This window comes from Panthera pardus, unplaced genomic scaffold (assembly GCF_024362965.1).
Source record: "Panthera pardus isolate Hobbes unplaced genomic scaffold, ASM2436296v1 HiC_scaffold_24, whole genome shotgun sequence".
NCBI lineage: Eukaryota > Metazoa > Chordata > Mammalia > Carnivora > Felidae > Panthera > Panthera pardus.
Genome location: NW_026526810.1, coordinates 134,924,935 through 134,938,832, shown reverse-complemented (window position 1 = coordinate 134,938,832; position 13,898 = coordinate 134,924,935). Strand labels below are relative to the sequence as shown.

General features: G+C 35.5%; 1 long non-coding RNA gene and 11 other non-coding genes across 17 annotated transcripts in view; all 12 read right to left on the bottom strand.

Annotated features, from left to right (window-relative positions):
* Positions 1-2: 2 nt before the first annotated feature.
* Positions 3-13,898, bottom strand: part of LOC109274564 (uncharacterized) — a 28,118-nt gene continuing 14,222 nt past the window's right edge. For 3 of the 6 annotated variants that reach the window (XR_008417340.1, XR_008417344.1, XR_008417341.1), the window contains 6 exons: positions 9,939-10,027; positions 6,384-6,464; positions 3,474-5,626; positions 2,470-2,554; positions 1,492-1,577; positions 3-707 (listed from right to left, as the gene is read on the bottom strand). This is a non-coding gene — a long non-coding RNA (uncharacterized LOC109274564). The remainder of the gene's footprint in view (positions 708-1,491; positions 1,578-2,469; positions 2,555-3,473; positions 5,627-6,383; positions 6,465-9,938; positions 10,028-13,898) is intronic. The other 3 variants (XR_008417342.1, XR_008417343.1, XR_008417345.1) reach the window with 3 other exon arrangements.
* LOC128773282 (small nucleolar RNA SNORD113/SNORD114 family) lies at positions 1,075-1,150 on the bottom strand. Its single transcript, XR_008417558.1, has one exon. It is a non-coding gene; the product is annotated as a small nucleolar RNA SNORD113/SNORD114 family (small nucleolar RNA).
* LOC128773296 (small nucleolar RNA SNORD113/SNORD114 family) lies at positions 2,046-2,119 on the bottom strand. The gene has a single exon (XR_008417571.1). It is a non-coding gene; the product is annotated as a small nucleolar RNA SNORD113/SNORD114 family (small nucleolar RNA).
* Positions 3,083-3,155, bottom strand: LOC128773297 (small nucleolar RNA SNORD113/SNORD114 family). Its single transcript, XR_008417572.1, has one exon. It is a non-coding gene; the product is annotated as a small nucleolar RNA SNORD113/SNORD114 family (small nucleolar RNA).
* On the bottom strand, positions 5,182-5,254 carry LOC128773314 (small nucleolar RNA SNORD113/SNORD114 family). The gene has a single exon (XR_008417585.1). It is a non-coding gene; the product is annotated as a small nucleolar RNA SNORD113/SNORD114 family (small nucleolar RNA).
* On the bottom strand, positions 5,966-6,037 carry LOC128773290 (small nucleolar RNA SNORD113/SNORD114 family). The gene has a single exon (XR_008417565.1). It is a non-coding gene; the product is annotated as a small nucleolar RNA SNORD113/SNORD114 family (small nucleolar RNA).
* On the bottom strand, positions 6,933-7,006 carry LOC128773323 (small nucleolar RNA SNORD113/SNORD114 family). Its single transcript, XR_008417593.1, has one exon. It is a non-coding gene; the product is annotated as a small nucleolar RNA SNORD113/SNORD114 family (small nucleolar RNA).
* LOC128773310 (small nucleolar RNA SNORD113/SNORD114 family) lies at positions 8,161-8,235 on the bottom strand. The gene has a single exon (XR_008417581.1). It is a non-coding gene; the product is annotated as a small nucleolar RNA SNORD113/SNORD114 family (small nucleolar RNA).
* On the bottom strand, positions 9,589-9,660 carry LOC128773277 (small nucleolar RNA SNORD113/SNORD114 family). The gene has a single exon (XR_008417553.1). It is a non-coding gene; the product is annotated as a small nucleolar RNA SNORD113/SNORD114 family (small nucleolar RNA).
* On the bottom strand, positions 10,510-10,583 carry LOC128773324 (small nucleolar RNA SNORD113/SNORD114 family). The gene has a single exon (XR_008417594.1). It is a non-coding gene; the product is annotated as a small nucleolar RNA SNORD113/SNORD114 family (small nucleolar RNA).
* On the bottom strand, positions 11,065-11,139 carry LOC128773319 (small nucleolar RNA SNORD113/SNORD114 family). The gene has a single exon (XR_008417590.1). It is a non-coding gene; the product is annotated as a small nucleolar RNA SNORD113/SNORD114 family (small nucleolar RNA).
* Positions 12,057-12,128, bottom strand: LOC128773286 (small nucleolar RNA SNORD113/SNORD114 family). Its single transcript, XR_008417562.1, has one exon. It is a non-coding gene; the product is annotated as a small nucleolar RNA SNORD113/SNORD114 family (small nucleolar RNA).

The window sequence follows — 13,898 nt, the reverse complement described above, 5'->3', positions numbered from 1 at the left end:
TTGGAGTATTACTCACATTGAACCATCAAGGTCCTGATCATTACAGAATGATTATCGGCTTGAGTGTATCCATTCCGTAAAGTAGAAAGTAGATGGAAAAAAAGGGGGAAATGAATATGAACTATTTTATTTTTTAAGTTTTTATCTCAATTCTGATTAATTAACATATAGTGTAATATTAGTTTCAGGTGTACAATGTATTGATTCAACACCTTCCATACAGGGGTCCAGACATGTATCATTTGTCATCCTTGACTCTTACGCCACCAGGAACCATCAATGGCCCAAGCTTGTGAATTCTTTTCCTTTATATTTTGTCTATTGACTTATTCATCAATTCACTACTTACTCATGAAGAAATATACATGAATCCAAAAAACCCAGAATAAGAGCCTTGATATCCCTAATAGCTATCTATGAAATCATTTCCCACAGACGTTAGATCTGTTTCTGAAATCGGTCTCTGTGTTTCACATGTGGACATCTCAACATAATGTTTTGTACCAGTCCCATGTTTATTACTGGGTCATGTTTGGCCTTTGATTCTATCTCCTACTTCTTAAAAATGCATTGACCACTCTTAAAAATTGCCCACACCAAGACAAAAAGTTCGACTGTTACTCACACACAAGGGTCTCCGTTCTCCAAAGACACCACCGAGTTCGGGGCCATGACAGAATGCCAAAATTGGCATGGCCGTGCCCATTCTGAGGAGTGTAAGAGCAAGTAGAAAATCAAGTTTGAGATCTTCTATCCATTGGTCCTTTGTATTCTGCTTTCATTCCCTCAGGCATTTCATATTTCCTCATTTACGGTGTTTTTGCTTACTCTTCTCTTTATTATCCATTCCAGACTATATTGATAGTATTGCTTTCCTTACTACGTCTTCTCATACTTTGGAATACGCCTCACTCTTTCATGGTTAATCATTTAAACATCTTGATGGAGCCCTCCATGGACTCTTTTATATTGATATAATCATAATCCATGAGCCATAAAATTAGAAGCAAAAGATCCTTACATATCTCTCACATAGTATAGAATAGTATAAACTAGATTTCTGTTGTATTAGTGTTGGACCTCAGAGTTCCAGACATGGAATAGTCATCATCCATGACTCATACCGCCACCAGTAGTCATCATTGATCCAGACTTGGCCCTCATTGTAATTTGTGTCTACACGAATTTTATTAATTCATCAAGCCACTAATAATAATAAATACCTGAAGTCATAAAACATGACAGTACGATCCTTAAATATCTGTCTATAGAATTATTACTCACGGAAATACATCTCTTTCATTGGTTTATTTCAGTGTTGCATAGAAGGATTAACCAAAACAATGCTTCATAGCAACCCCCTATTTATATCGGGGTCATGGTTAATCTTCCAAAATTATACTTCGTATTTTTAAAATCATACAGTGAATGCCTGAATGCCTTAAAAAAAAAAAGACTGAAACCAAGACAACAACCTTGACTACGACTTACATTGATCTCCATGCTCGTAATGCAGAGATGTAACTATGGAGTTCATGGCCGTGGAAGATGTTTACATCAGCTTGAGGGTATTCATTCTAAGGAGTGCAGAGCAGGGGCGGTAATAAAATAGGTTGAGACATTATCTGCGTTGGTTCTTGAATTTTTATTTAGCCAATCATTTGGGAAGTTATTTGGGATAACATTTTACCTTCCCTTAAGCAAACAATATCAGTCTTGTCACTGACACAGAACCCTGACTATCAGTAACAGCACCTGTACCACCCTTAAAATGTAACACCCTTATGCCATTTATTTCCTAGTGAATATCAGTGTTTTGAACATATATCAACAATATTTCTTGCCTTACCATACATTTTTTTATAATTGGATAATGCTTAACCTTATTCATCTGTATACATTTTTTATGTGTTTTCTTTTGGTCCGGTTATGATAATAGTTTGCAAATGCATGAACACAAAGATCAAGACAAAATCCTTGCATACTCCTGACATCTGTTTATAGAATTATTTCAAAAAGAGAAAATGGACCATATTTCTTTTGTGTTGGACCTCAGAGTTCCAGACACGTAATATTCATGTATATGACTCATATGCCACTGGTCGTCATCATCGATCCAAGATTAGCCCACGTCCTCTTTTCATTTCTACAATAATTATTGATGAATTCATTAACTCACTGATTGTACTTTTAAACACCATGACTCCCAAAACACTGAGAAAGAGCTCTAGTATCCTTAATCTGTATATAGAATCATTCTCATATATCAGTATATGTCTTTCATTAATATCTTCAGTTTTTCATATATGCACCCATCGATATAATGCTTCCCATCTATCCTGGGTTTATCACTAGGCTACAGGTGGCCTTATCTGATTTTATTTCCAACTTTGTTACACAGTGAACACTCTTCAACAAACAAACAAACAAACAAAAAACCCAAACCAAGACAAGAACTTTATTACTCACACTGGTCTCTATGCTCCTAATAAATAGATGCAACCAGGAGCTCAGGACCATGGAAGATGCTTCCACCAGTTCAAGCGAGTCCATTCTGAGGAGTACAGATCAGAACAGGTGATACAAAAATTATACCTTCTCTCCATTGATGTTTGCTTTTCATCTTTAGTTCAGACGGTCATTTATGCGATCATTAATTCAAAGTATATTTCTTTCATTTTCTCTTAAGAAACCACTTTTGAGCTCGCCACAGACCCAGAACATAAACATTGTCTATAACTTGTACTGTCTATATTATCCCTACCCAAGAGGTAACAGTCATAGGCACCTCATTTCTCATTGGACTTCAGGGTTTTCAAGATATATTAATAAGCATTTCTTGTTTGATCACGTAGTTTTATAATTAGACACTGCTTCACTTCATTTATCTTTCTTTACTTCTTTCTTTCTTTCTCTCTTTTTTTTTTCAACTCACTTATCCAATTAAAATAATGGAATGAAAAACCATGAGCACAGAGACCCCCCCCCCCCCGCCAAAAAAAAAAAAAAAATCTTTGTGTATTCCTGACATCTGCGTGTAGAATCCTTTTCAACAAAGGGAACGGACTAGATGTCTCTTCTATTGGACCTCAGAGTTCCAGACACGTATTCATTCACATATGACTCATACGCCACCAGTGGTCATCATCGATCCGTTATTGCCCCTCTTTTTCTTCATTTATTTCTATTTATTCACTAGTCATTACTTCACTAATAATAGTTTCTAATCATTACGATTCACACAAACCCAAGAAGGGTTTTTATGTCCCAACGCTGTATAGAAAATCATTCTTGCATCAATCTCTTTCAGTAATTAACCTCAGTTTTATGTACGTGCAACAATCAATATAAGGCACCACCTCAATGTCACACTTACGACTACTCTACAGTCTACTATACAGTTTTCTTAATAATATGGTGACTACTCTTAAACAAACCACCCAAATAGTCAAGAAACTTTGACTATTACTCACACTGGTCTCCATGCTCCTAACACACATATGCAACCATAGAGCTCGTGACCATGAAAGATGTTAAATCAGCTCAGGTGTGTCCATTCTGAGGAGTACAGAGCAGAACAGGTGATTAGTTAACAACAAAAGAACAAAAACCAAAACAGATCTTATCTCTACTGACCCTTGAGTTCTGCATTTCAGTTACTCATTGGTACATTTATTAATTTTTCATAAATATGTTTTTTCTCTTAACAAGAGGAATCATCTCAACCTTGGATATGATCGAGAACAAGAAAATTGACTCCTACTAAACAGTGTCTACATGATCTTTTTTTTAAAATTATTTTTTATGTTTATTTATCTCCGAGACAGAGAGAGACAGAGCATGAGTGCGGGAGGGGCAGAGAGAGAGGGGGATACAGAATCCGAAGCAGGCTCCAGGCTCTGAGCTTTCAGCACAGGGCCCGACGCGGGGCTCGAACTCACAAACCGTGAGATCATGACCTGAGCCGAAGTCGGTTGCTCAACCGACTGAGCCACCCAGGCGCCCCAACATGATCTTAAATGAGAGACAACGTTCTTACTCCATCTATTTCTTTATGAACATCAGTGTTTTCAATTTTTATTAATAATATTTTTTGCCTCATTACATATGTTTATAATTGAAAATCACTTCATCCTCTTCTTTACTTATATATTTATATTTGTTTAATGGTTCTACCATTGATTCATTAGTAATAGTAAATCGAAATTTGTGAATCTAAAATAAGAACCTGGTATCTGTATATTCTTGACATCTGTCCAATGGATCATTTCAAACAGGAAACAGACGAGGTACACCACCAGTCATCATTACTGGTCCATTCTAGATCCTCACTCTCTTCATTTGTTTTACATTTGTCCTCAATTAAATCATTAATTCAGAGACATTATTCAAGAAAACATGAGCATGAGATCCTTGAATATCCTTAACGCTGTTCTATAGAATCCTTTCCCATATACACCATATTTTTTCCATTTCTTTGATTAATCAACAGTAAGAATGTTTCCTATTAAATCTATTATTGTGCCTTGGATAACTTTTTTATGATGTTTAATGCTTTTTAACAATGCCGGAAACACTCTTAAACAAATGATTAAAACCAAGCTAAGATCTTTGACTGTTACTCACTTTGTTCTCTCTCCTGACAGAGACAACACAATTTGAAGCACGGCAGAAGCTAAAATCAGATCAGTGCGTCCATTCTGAAGAGTACCAAGAAGACACAATGATTTTTACAAAATGAGACGCTGTCCCCACTGACCCACAATTTTCATCTTTCATGTCCTTAGTCATTTAAGCGTTTATTAATTTGTGGTAATATTTATTTTCCTCTCAATACAACAAACCTCAAACTCACAACTGACTCGGGGTGATACGCTACTACCTATCACCATCCATGTCACAAGTACTCAAATATGTAATACACTTGGCCCATTTATTATCCATTCCAGTGAATATTAATATTCATTTCCCTGACTATATATTTTAGTAAAGAACAATGCTTCATCCTCTTCACCTTTATTCATTTATACATTTGCTAATTTATTCTGCCATTGATTCTTTCGTAGTTATAGTTTTATAATTCATGAACACAAAGACCAAGAAAAAGATTATAGTCCTGCCTCTAGACCTCTGCCTATAGTATGACTGGAAATACGGGGAATAGACTAGGTTCCTTTTGGGTTGGCCCTCAGTGTTCCGCACTCATTATTCATCTTCCATGAGTCAGACGCCAGCAGTCATCATCACTGGTCCATGATTGGCTGTCTTTCTGTCCACTCTCATCTGCGCTTCTTTACTAATTCATTAATAAAGAAATATGCATAAATCACACCAAAAAAGAAGATCCTTCAATATCCCTAACATTTCTCAATAATATCATATATAAATAGACTAAATCCTTTTGATTAACTGAACTTAGTGTTTGTTTCTTTAGGGATTAACCATTTTAATGTTTCATATCAATCCAATACTGCACATTGGCATGGTTGGCCTTCTCTGTACCGCTTAAACCAAGAGAAGAATTTTGACTATGATTCACATTGATCTCCATGCTCCTAACAGGGAGATGCCAACATAAACATGATGACTGTGGGTTAATCCTTAAATCAGCTCAAGTGTGTCCATTCTGAGAGCAAAGAGCAGAGCAGATGACAAAAAATCAAGATGTTTATCCATTGATTCATAGATTATACCATTCATTTATGTAGTCGTTCAGGTATTTACTATGTTAATATATTTCTTCTTAATAAATCAAATGTCAAATGTGGAAGTGACTCACACAACAACTGGCTGTAACTTATAATGTTCTATTACCACCTTTGCATCAGAGACAAAACACACTTGACAAAATGGTCCATTGGCTGTCAATTCCAAATCATAATGATGCGATTTTTCTTTGTACATTCCTGATGTCCAGTTTGAAGGGTCAATTCAAATAGAGGTACTGAACTAGATTTCTTTCATATGGGACCTCAGAGTTCCAGACACGTATTCATCATATATGACTCATACGCCATCACTGGTCATCATCGATCCAATATTGTCCCTTATTTTCTTCATTCATTTCTACGGGTTTATTGATTATAGAATTATTTCACTAATAACAATTTTAAATGCTATCATTCATAAAAACCCAAGAAGAGTCTTTGTGTCCGTAGTCTATATATAGAACTATTCTCACTTCCATGTTTCTCATTATTACCTGTTTTTCTTATATACATCTATCAAAATAATGTTAACTATATCCCATATTTATTACTGTAACTGTATCCCATACTTACGCAATTGTATACTTGCATTCTTTAAAAATTCTTTGCACCTTTATACAAATAACCTTAAAGTAGAATACTGAAACCAAGAAAATAACCTCAACCGTCACTCACATTAATTTCTGTCCTATTATAGAGAGGCAACCATAGAGCTCTTGGCCATGGAAGATGCTAACTCAGCTCAAGTGCGTCGTTCTGAGGAATACAGAACAGAGTAATGGTAAAAAAAAAAAAAAAATGAGACCTAATCACCATTGATCCTTGCTTTCTGAGTTTTATTAATTAGGTATTTATTACTTCTTCTTAATGTGTATTTTTATCTTTACAAAGGAGAAACTCAATCTAAATATTGACCCAGAAAAACAAAACTCACTCTTCCTCATCAGTGTCTATAGGATCTTTAGCCATTTGATCCATTAATTTCTTAATGATTATCAGTGGTTTTAAAATGATTAATGATATCTTTTGTCTCACCACATATATTCATAACTGGACCGGGCTTCACTTTCTCCACTTATATTCTTTAATAGTTCTATCATTATTCCATTAATAATAACGAATCTAAGTCTATGAAATCAGTACAAGAATACAATCTTTGTGTATTCCTGACATCTCTTCATAGAGCCAATTTCAGCAGAAGAAGGAGAGTGATTATGTCCCACATGAGACCTCAGGGTTCCAGACACATATTTTCATCATCCTTGACTCCTATGCTTCCAGCCATCCTCACTGATCCCTGCCTGAGTCTATTTTTCTCTGTTCATGTCTACATTTGGATCAATTAAATTATGAATTTGTTTATGATAATAAAAATAATACCTGGCATAAAAACACAAGAACAGATTCTTGAATGTCCCTAACATCAGTTTACAGAATCATTTCCCACAGACTATACTTCTTTCATTAATAGACCTCATTCCTGTACGTCATAAATCAACATAATGTTTGATATCTTATTTATCATAGGTCATCATAAACTTTTAAATTAATTTAATAATTTTTAATAATACCATAAAGACCCTTAAACAAATGACCAAATCCAAGATGACAACGTCGGCCATTGCTCACTTCGGTCTCTTTCCTTACACAGAGGCACCATGACTATTTTGATGACTGCACATGCTGAAATCGCTTCCAGCATCCAGTCCAAGCAGACTAAAATGTCGAGACTTTCTCTCCATTGATTCATAGGTTCCACGATTTGTTTGCATAGTCCCTTGGGCATGTATTAATTTGTGGTAATATTTATTTTTCTCTTAATAAATTCAATCTCAAAGTTCTAACTCACTCTAACTATTAACACTGTCTTGTCGTTCTCGCTCAAGACGTATACATATTTGATCATTTTATTTTCCATTCCAGTCATATTTCCTTATTATATATTTTAACCGTAAATCGTATTCAACCCTCTTTATATTTGCTCATTTACATTTTCATTTATCCTACTATCGATTTTTTTTTCTACTGAAGTACAGTTGACACGCAATGTTACTTTAGTTTCAAGTATACAACGTAGTGATTCGATAACTCTCTACAACTCTATATATGTAACACTGTGCTCACCACAATGGGAGATACCACCAGTCACCATCCAACGCTATTACAATACTGTGTACGTTGCCTGTGTTCCCTACACCGTACCTCCTGGGACTCACTCATTCCATAACTGGAAGCCTGTACCTCCCTCTCCCCTTTACCCTCAACCCCTTCCCTTGGCCCCCTCCCCTCTGGCATCCACCAGTATGGTCTCTATATTTCCACCATTTATTTTTTATAATAATACTTTTAAATATTCATGTACACAAAGGCCAGGAACATGATCCTCGCATATGCCTGACATCTCTCTAGAGGATCACTTCAAATGGGGAGAAAGGACTAGATTTCTTCTGTGCTGGACCTCAGAGTTCCGGACGTGGAAGGTTCATCACCCAAGACTCCTATGCCTCCACTTGTTATCATTTATCCAGGTATATCCCTGATTATCTTCAATCATGTCTACGTGTTTTTATTAATTCAATTCACTATTAATAATAAAATAAGGGGGCGCCTGGGTGGCTCAGTCGGTTGAGCCTCCGACTTCAGCTCAGGTCATGATCTCACGGCTCGTGGGTTTGAGCCCCACATCAGGCTCTTTGCCAACGGCTCACAGCCTGGAGCCTGCTTCGGATTCTGTGTCTCCCTCTTTCTCTGCCCCTCCCCTGCTTGTGCTCTGTCTCTCTCTCTCTCTCAAAAATAAACTAAACATTAAAATAATAATAATAATAATAATGATGAGTACCTAGGAGGTCAAAAATTTGAAACTAGACCCTTGAATATCTCTAATATCTGTGTATAGAATTGCTTCACGCAGACATATATTTCCTCAATGCCCTCAAAATTTCCAAATTAATATACTGCTTCCTATTAATATCATTTTTCTTTTTAACAGGTTTGGAAATTACTGATCATATTTCACACTTTTTAATAATGCGAAGACATTTTTTTTAAACCACAAAACCAAGAAAAGAATTCTGACGATTACTCACGTTTTGTTCTGTGCTCTTCACACACAGATGCATCCATAGGGCTCGTGACTATGGAGGAATGTCTAAATCAGCCGAGTGGGACCATTCTAAGGTGGACAAGACAAAGCAGATGATGATAAAAGATGGAGACCTTGTGTTCATTCATCCCCGTGTCCATCTTTCATTCAGTCATGTAGGCAGGTAGTGATTTGGGATAATGTATATTTTATATTTTTTCTGAAGTGAATGAACAATATTGATCTTGTCCCTGACAGGAAACTATTACATACAGATATATAATTGTCACAAAATAGATGTGTATGTACCTTTCATAAAAGATCTTTGTTTTCAATATGTAGTAATAGCATTTCTCGCCAAGCCACACATTTCATTAATTGGGCAAAGTTCCACTACCTTCATCGTTATTTATATATATGCTCATTGATGATTTAATTGAACTAATTATAAAAATAGAAGTGCATGGGGGCGCCTGGGTGGCTCAGTCGGTTAAGCGTCCGACTTCAGCTCAGGTCACGATCTCACGGTCCGTGAGTTCGAGCCCCGCGTCGGGCTCTGGGCTGATGGCTCAGAGCCTGGAGCCTGCTTCCGATTCTGTGTCTCCCTCTCTCTCTGCCCCTCCCCCCCATTCATGCTCTGTCTCAAAAATAAAATAAATGTTAAAAAAAATTTAAAAAAATATATTAAAAAAAATAGAAGTGCATGAATGTAAAGGCCAAGAGAAGTTGCTTGTGTATTCCTGACATGTGTCTATAGGATCACTCGAAACAGGGGCAATGGACCAGAATCCATCTGTGTTGGACCTCAGAGTTCCAGACACATATTCATCATGGATGACTCATATGCCATCAGTGGTCATCATTGATCCAGTGTTGTCCCTATTTGTTCATTTCTACAGTGTTTATTGGCTAATTCATTAATTCACTAATTATTTTGAAACCCAGTTATCACCAAAGACAGCCCTGAAGTCCCTATTCTGTACATAGAAATTTTTCCATGTCTATATATCGCTTTCTTTAAATATCCTATGTTTTTACATTTCATATCATTTCAACGTTTATACGCAGGGCTACAGCTGACCATCTTTATTCAATATGGCACTTTTCAAAAACACAGTGAACACCCTGCAAAAAAAAAAAAAAATCACTGAAAGCCAGACAAGAACTCCGACTCTTACGCACAACGGTCCCTCTGCCACCGGGTCGTGCTACTTGAATCAGGTCAAGTGTGTCCGTTCTGAGAAGAACAAAGCATAACTGATTAAAAAAAAAAAAGTTACATTTTTATTTCCATTGATCCTATATTTCCACATTTTTTTACCCACTCACTCAGGAATTTATAATGATTCCTTGTGTAAATACTTTCATCTTAACAAAATAAACAGCAGCAAACTTGAAATAGGTCCACAACAAAAAACTGACTCTTAACTACCTGTGTCAACATGATCCTTGGTCAAACAGGTGACACTCCTAATCCATCTATTCCTTAATGAGTTTCAGTGTTTTCAATTGTGTTAATAATATCTCATGCCTGCCCACATATGTTCATAGTTGAACAATGCTTCACCCTTTCTTATTTATTATTTGTATTTCTTTCATAGTCCTACAATTTGTCCATTAACAATAATAAATCAAAGGCTATCAGCCAAGTGCCTATATTGGACATAAACCTAACATCTGTCTATAGGATTAAATAAACAGAATACACTACGTATTATACTGGACCTCGGAATCCAGACATGTAGTATTCATTGTCCGTGACTCATCCACCACCATTCACCATCACTGTTCATGATTAGGCCTCTTTCTTGTTATTCTCATAAACATTTGCTTACGGCTTCACAAAATTCATAAGTACGCAGAATTAAAAACACATAAATACAAGATCCCTTAACAGCCTTTATCTCTCCAAACTTTTCCAGAGACTAACTCTTTGTTTCAAAAGCTGACCTCAAGATTTACATTAATGGATTCATCAACTTAATGTGCCATATCAATCTGGTATTTAACACTGGTGGATTTTGCCTTCTTTGACTGTATTTAATATTTGGAATAACACAGGGAATACCCTTAAAGAAACCACCTAAGCTCAAGCATTGACATTACTCACACTGGTCTCCAATGTTCCTAACAACATGGATGCAACTGGAGACCGCATGCCTCAGAAGAGGCTTACATCGGCTCAAGTGGGTCCATTCTGAGGAGTACAGATCAGAGCAGATAACAATAAAGTGAGGAACTCTTTGCACGGAAAACACTCACATTTCTTTTCTGTTGGACCTCGGGGTTCCACACACACATCTTTCATCACGCATGACTCCTACCCTGGCAGTTATCATCACTGATCCAAGGAACACCACTGTCTCTCCATTTAGTTCTATATTGTTTATTGATTAATTCAGTAATTCACTAATTATAATTTTGAAACTGTAGTATTAAAAACAAGGCCTTGCTATCCCTCTTATGCGACTAGAATCATTCTCACAACAAAAGATCTCTGTCATTAACTATCATCAGCTTCTCACGTCTGTATTAATCAAAGTAATGCTTCATACTAATCCCGTAATTGTTACTAGGATACAGTTCACATGCTTTGATTATATTTCATACCTTTTACCAATACAATGAATATCCTCAAACAAAACCGAGGAACAAAGATAAGAACTTTGATGATTACTCACATTGGTCTCCAGACTCCCGTAACAGAGCTGCAACCCTAGATAGAGCTCGTGATCAGGGAAGAATCCTTAAATCTGGCACAATGTGTCTGTTCTGAGGAGTACGGGGCAGGGCAGAGGATAAAAACGTGTGAGACATTTTCTCCAGTGATTGTTGCTTTTCACTTTTCATTTAGTAAAGCACTTAGGCCAGCATTAATTTGGTATAAATACTTTTTTCTCTTCAGAAAACAAACAAGTGTGATTTTACCACTGACCCAGAATCTGAACATTGTCTATGACTTCTGCTATCTATGGCATCATTAGTCATTCCGGGAAAGGTCATGTACCATTTACTTCAAATGAGCCCCAGGGTTTTCACGGTGCATTAATAGTATTTCTTGCATAATCACATATTTTTATAATTGGACAACGCATCACTCCATTCATATTAATTGATAGATTTATTTGTAGATTCTCTCATTTATCCAATTATAATAATAGCATGAAAATGCATGAACGGTAAGACCAAAAATGAGATCCTTGTATATTCCTGACATGTGTCTAGAGGACCCCTTCAAAATACGGGAATGGACTAAATTTCTTCTGTTGGACCTCAGAGTTCCAGACACGCATTTATCATGAATGACTCATATGCCACCAGTGGTCATCATCGATCCAATATTCTCCCTCATTGCCTTCAATCATTTCTATTTGCCTAATGATTAAATTATTCATTCACTACTAACAATTTCTAAACACTGTGATTCACCAAACCCCAAAGAGAATTATTATATTCCTAATCTGTACATAGATTATTCCCACATCAGTGTATCTCTTTCATTAATTATCCTCAGTTTTCCACAGGTGGGTTAATTAATATAATTTTCATATAGCCCATACTTATCACTGAAATACACTGCCTTCTTTAATTATATTTTGTCCTTTTAAACAGGACAGTGAATTACCTTTGAAAAAAAACCCACGTAACCAAGAAAATAACTTCAACTGTAACTCACATGACTCTGCATCCCCCAACTATACAGAGGCAACCACAGAGCTTGTGCCCATGAAGATATGAAATTAGCCCAAATGCACCCATTCTGAGAACAGAGCAGAGCAAGTGATGAAAAAAATTGAGATTGAACTGCCATTGATACTTGCTATTAATTTCCTAGACTCAGGATTTAGATATTTAATTTTTATCATTATATATAAAATATATATTTTAGGGGCTCCTGGGTGGCTCAATTGGTTAAGCATCCAACTTCAGCTCAGGTCATGATCTCACAGTTCATGAGTTCAAGCGCCATGTCGGGCTCTGTGCTGACAGCTCAGAGCTTGGAGCCTGCTTTGGATTCTGTGTCTCCCTCTCTCTCTGCCCTTCCTCCGCTTGTGTGTGTGTGTGTGTGTGTGTGTGTGTGTGTGCGCGCATGTGTCCTCCACACAAGTGTGCTCTCTCTCTCAAAAATCAACATTTAAAAATAAATAAGTAAATGAATAAAATATATATTTTAAATGTAAATAAAATTTTCTATATTATACATAAATATATACTAAGATGTATATAAATAATAACATACTTAACTATATAAATATATAGAATGCATAAATTGTTAAATATTTTCAAATATGGTTAAAAATATTTTCAATATGGTTATATATGTTACATATATAAGGTATAATATAAATATATAAATACATAAAATAAAATATATGAAAAAATAAAATATATTTTTACTTATTTTGTGTTTTATGTATTTATGTATTTATAAAAACTAAATACATTTTATTTTTATGTATAAGATCTATATTTTATTATATATTATATATCATATAGCATATATTATATATCTGTCCTAACATAATGAAAAACTTAACCTTGAGACTGACAATACATTTCATTGTTTTATATATAAGATTTATATTTTATTATGTATCATATATCTATCCCAACATAATGAAAACTTAACCTTAAGACTGACCCAGAACAACACAACTGACTCTTACAAATCAATGCCTGTAGGATTCTTAAACAAAGAGGTGATACACCGTGATCTACTTATTTTTCATGGGCATCAATGTCTGCGGGTTTATTAATATTTTTTACCTCACCACATATGTCCAGTTAGGCAAGGTTTCACCCTATTTTTCTTTAATTTTTATTTATACTTACTTAATGCTTCTATCGTTATTCCATTAATAACATATCTACATCTATGAAATCAATTCCGAAGTAGGATCTTTGTAATGATTTGTATTGACCTCGGCCTCCTTCTATAGAAACCATTTGTCTATAAAATCAATAGCATTTCTTGCCTAAACCCGTATTTTTTATAATTGGACAATATTTCACCCCCTTTATATTTACTTTCATATTTATTATTTCATTGATCCAATTATAAAAATAGAAACAAAAACGCATGAACATGAAAACAAAACCGAGATCCT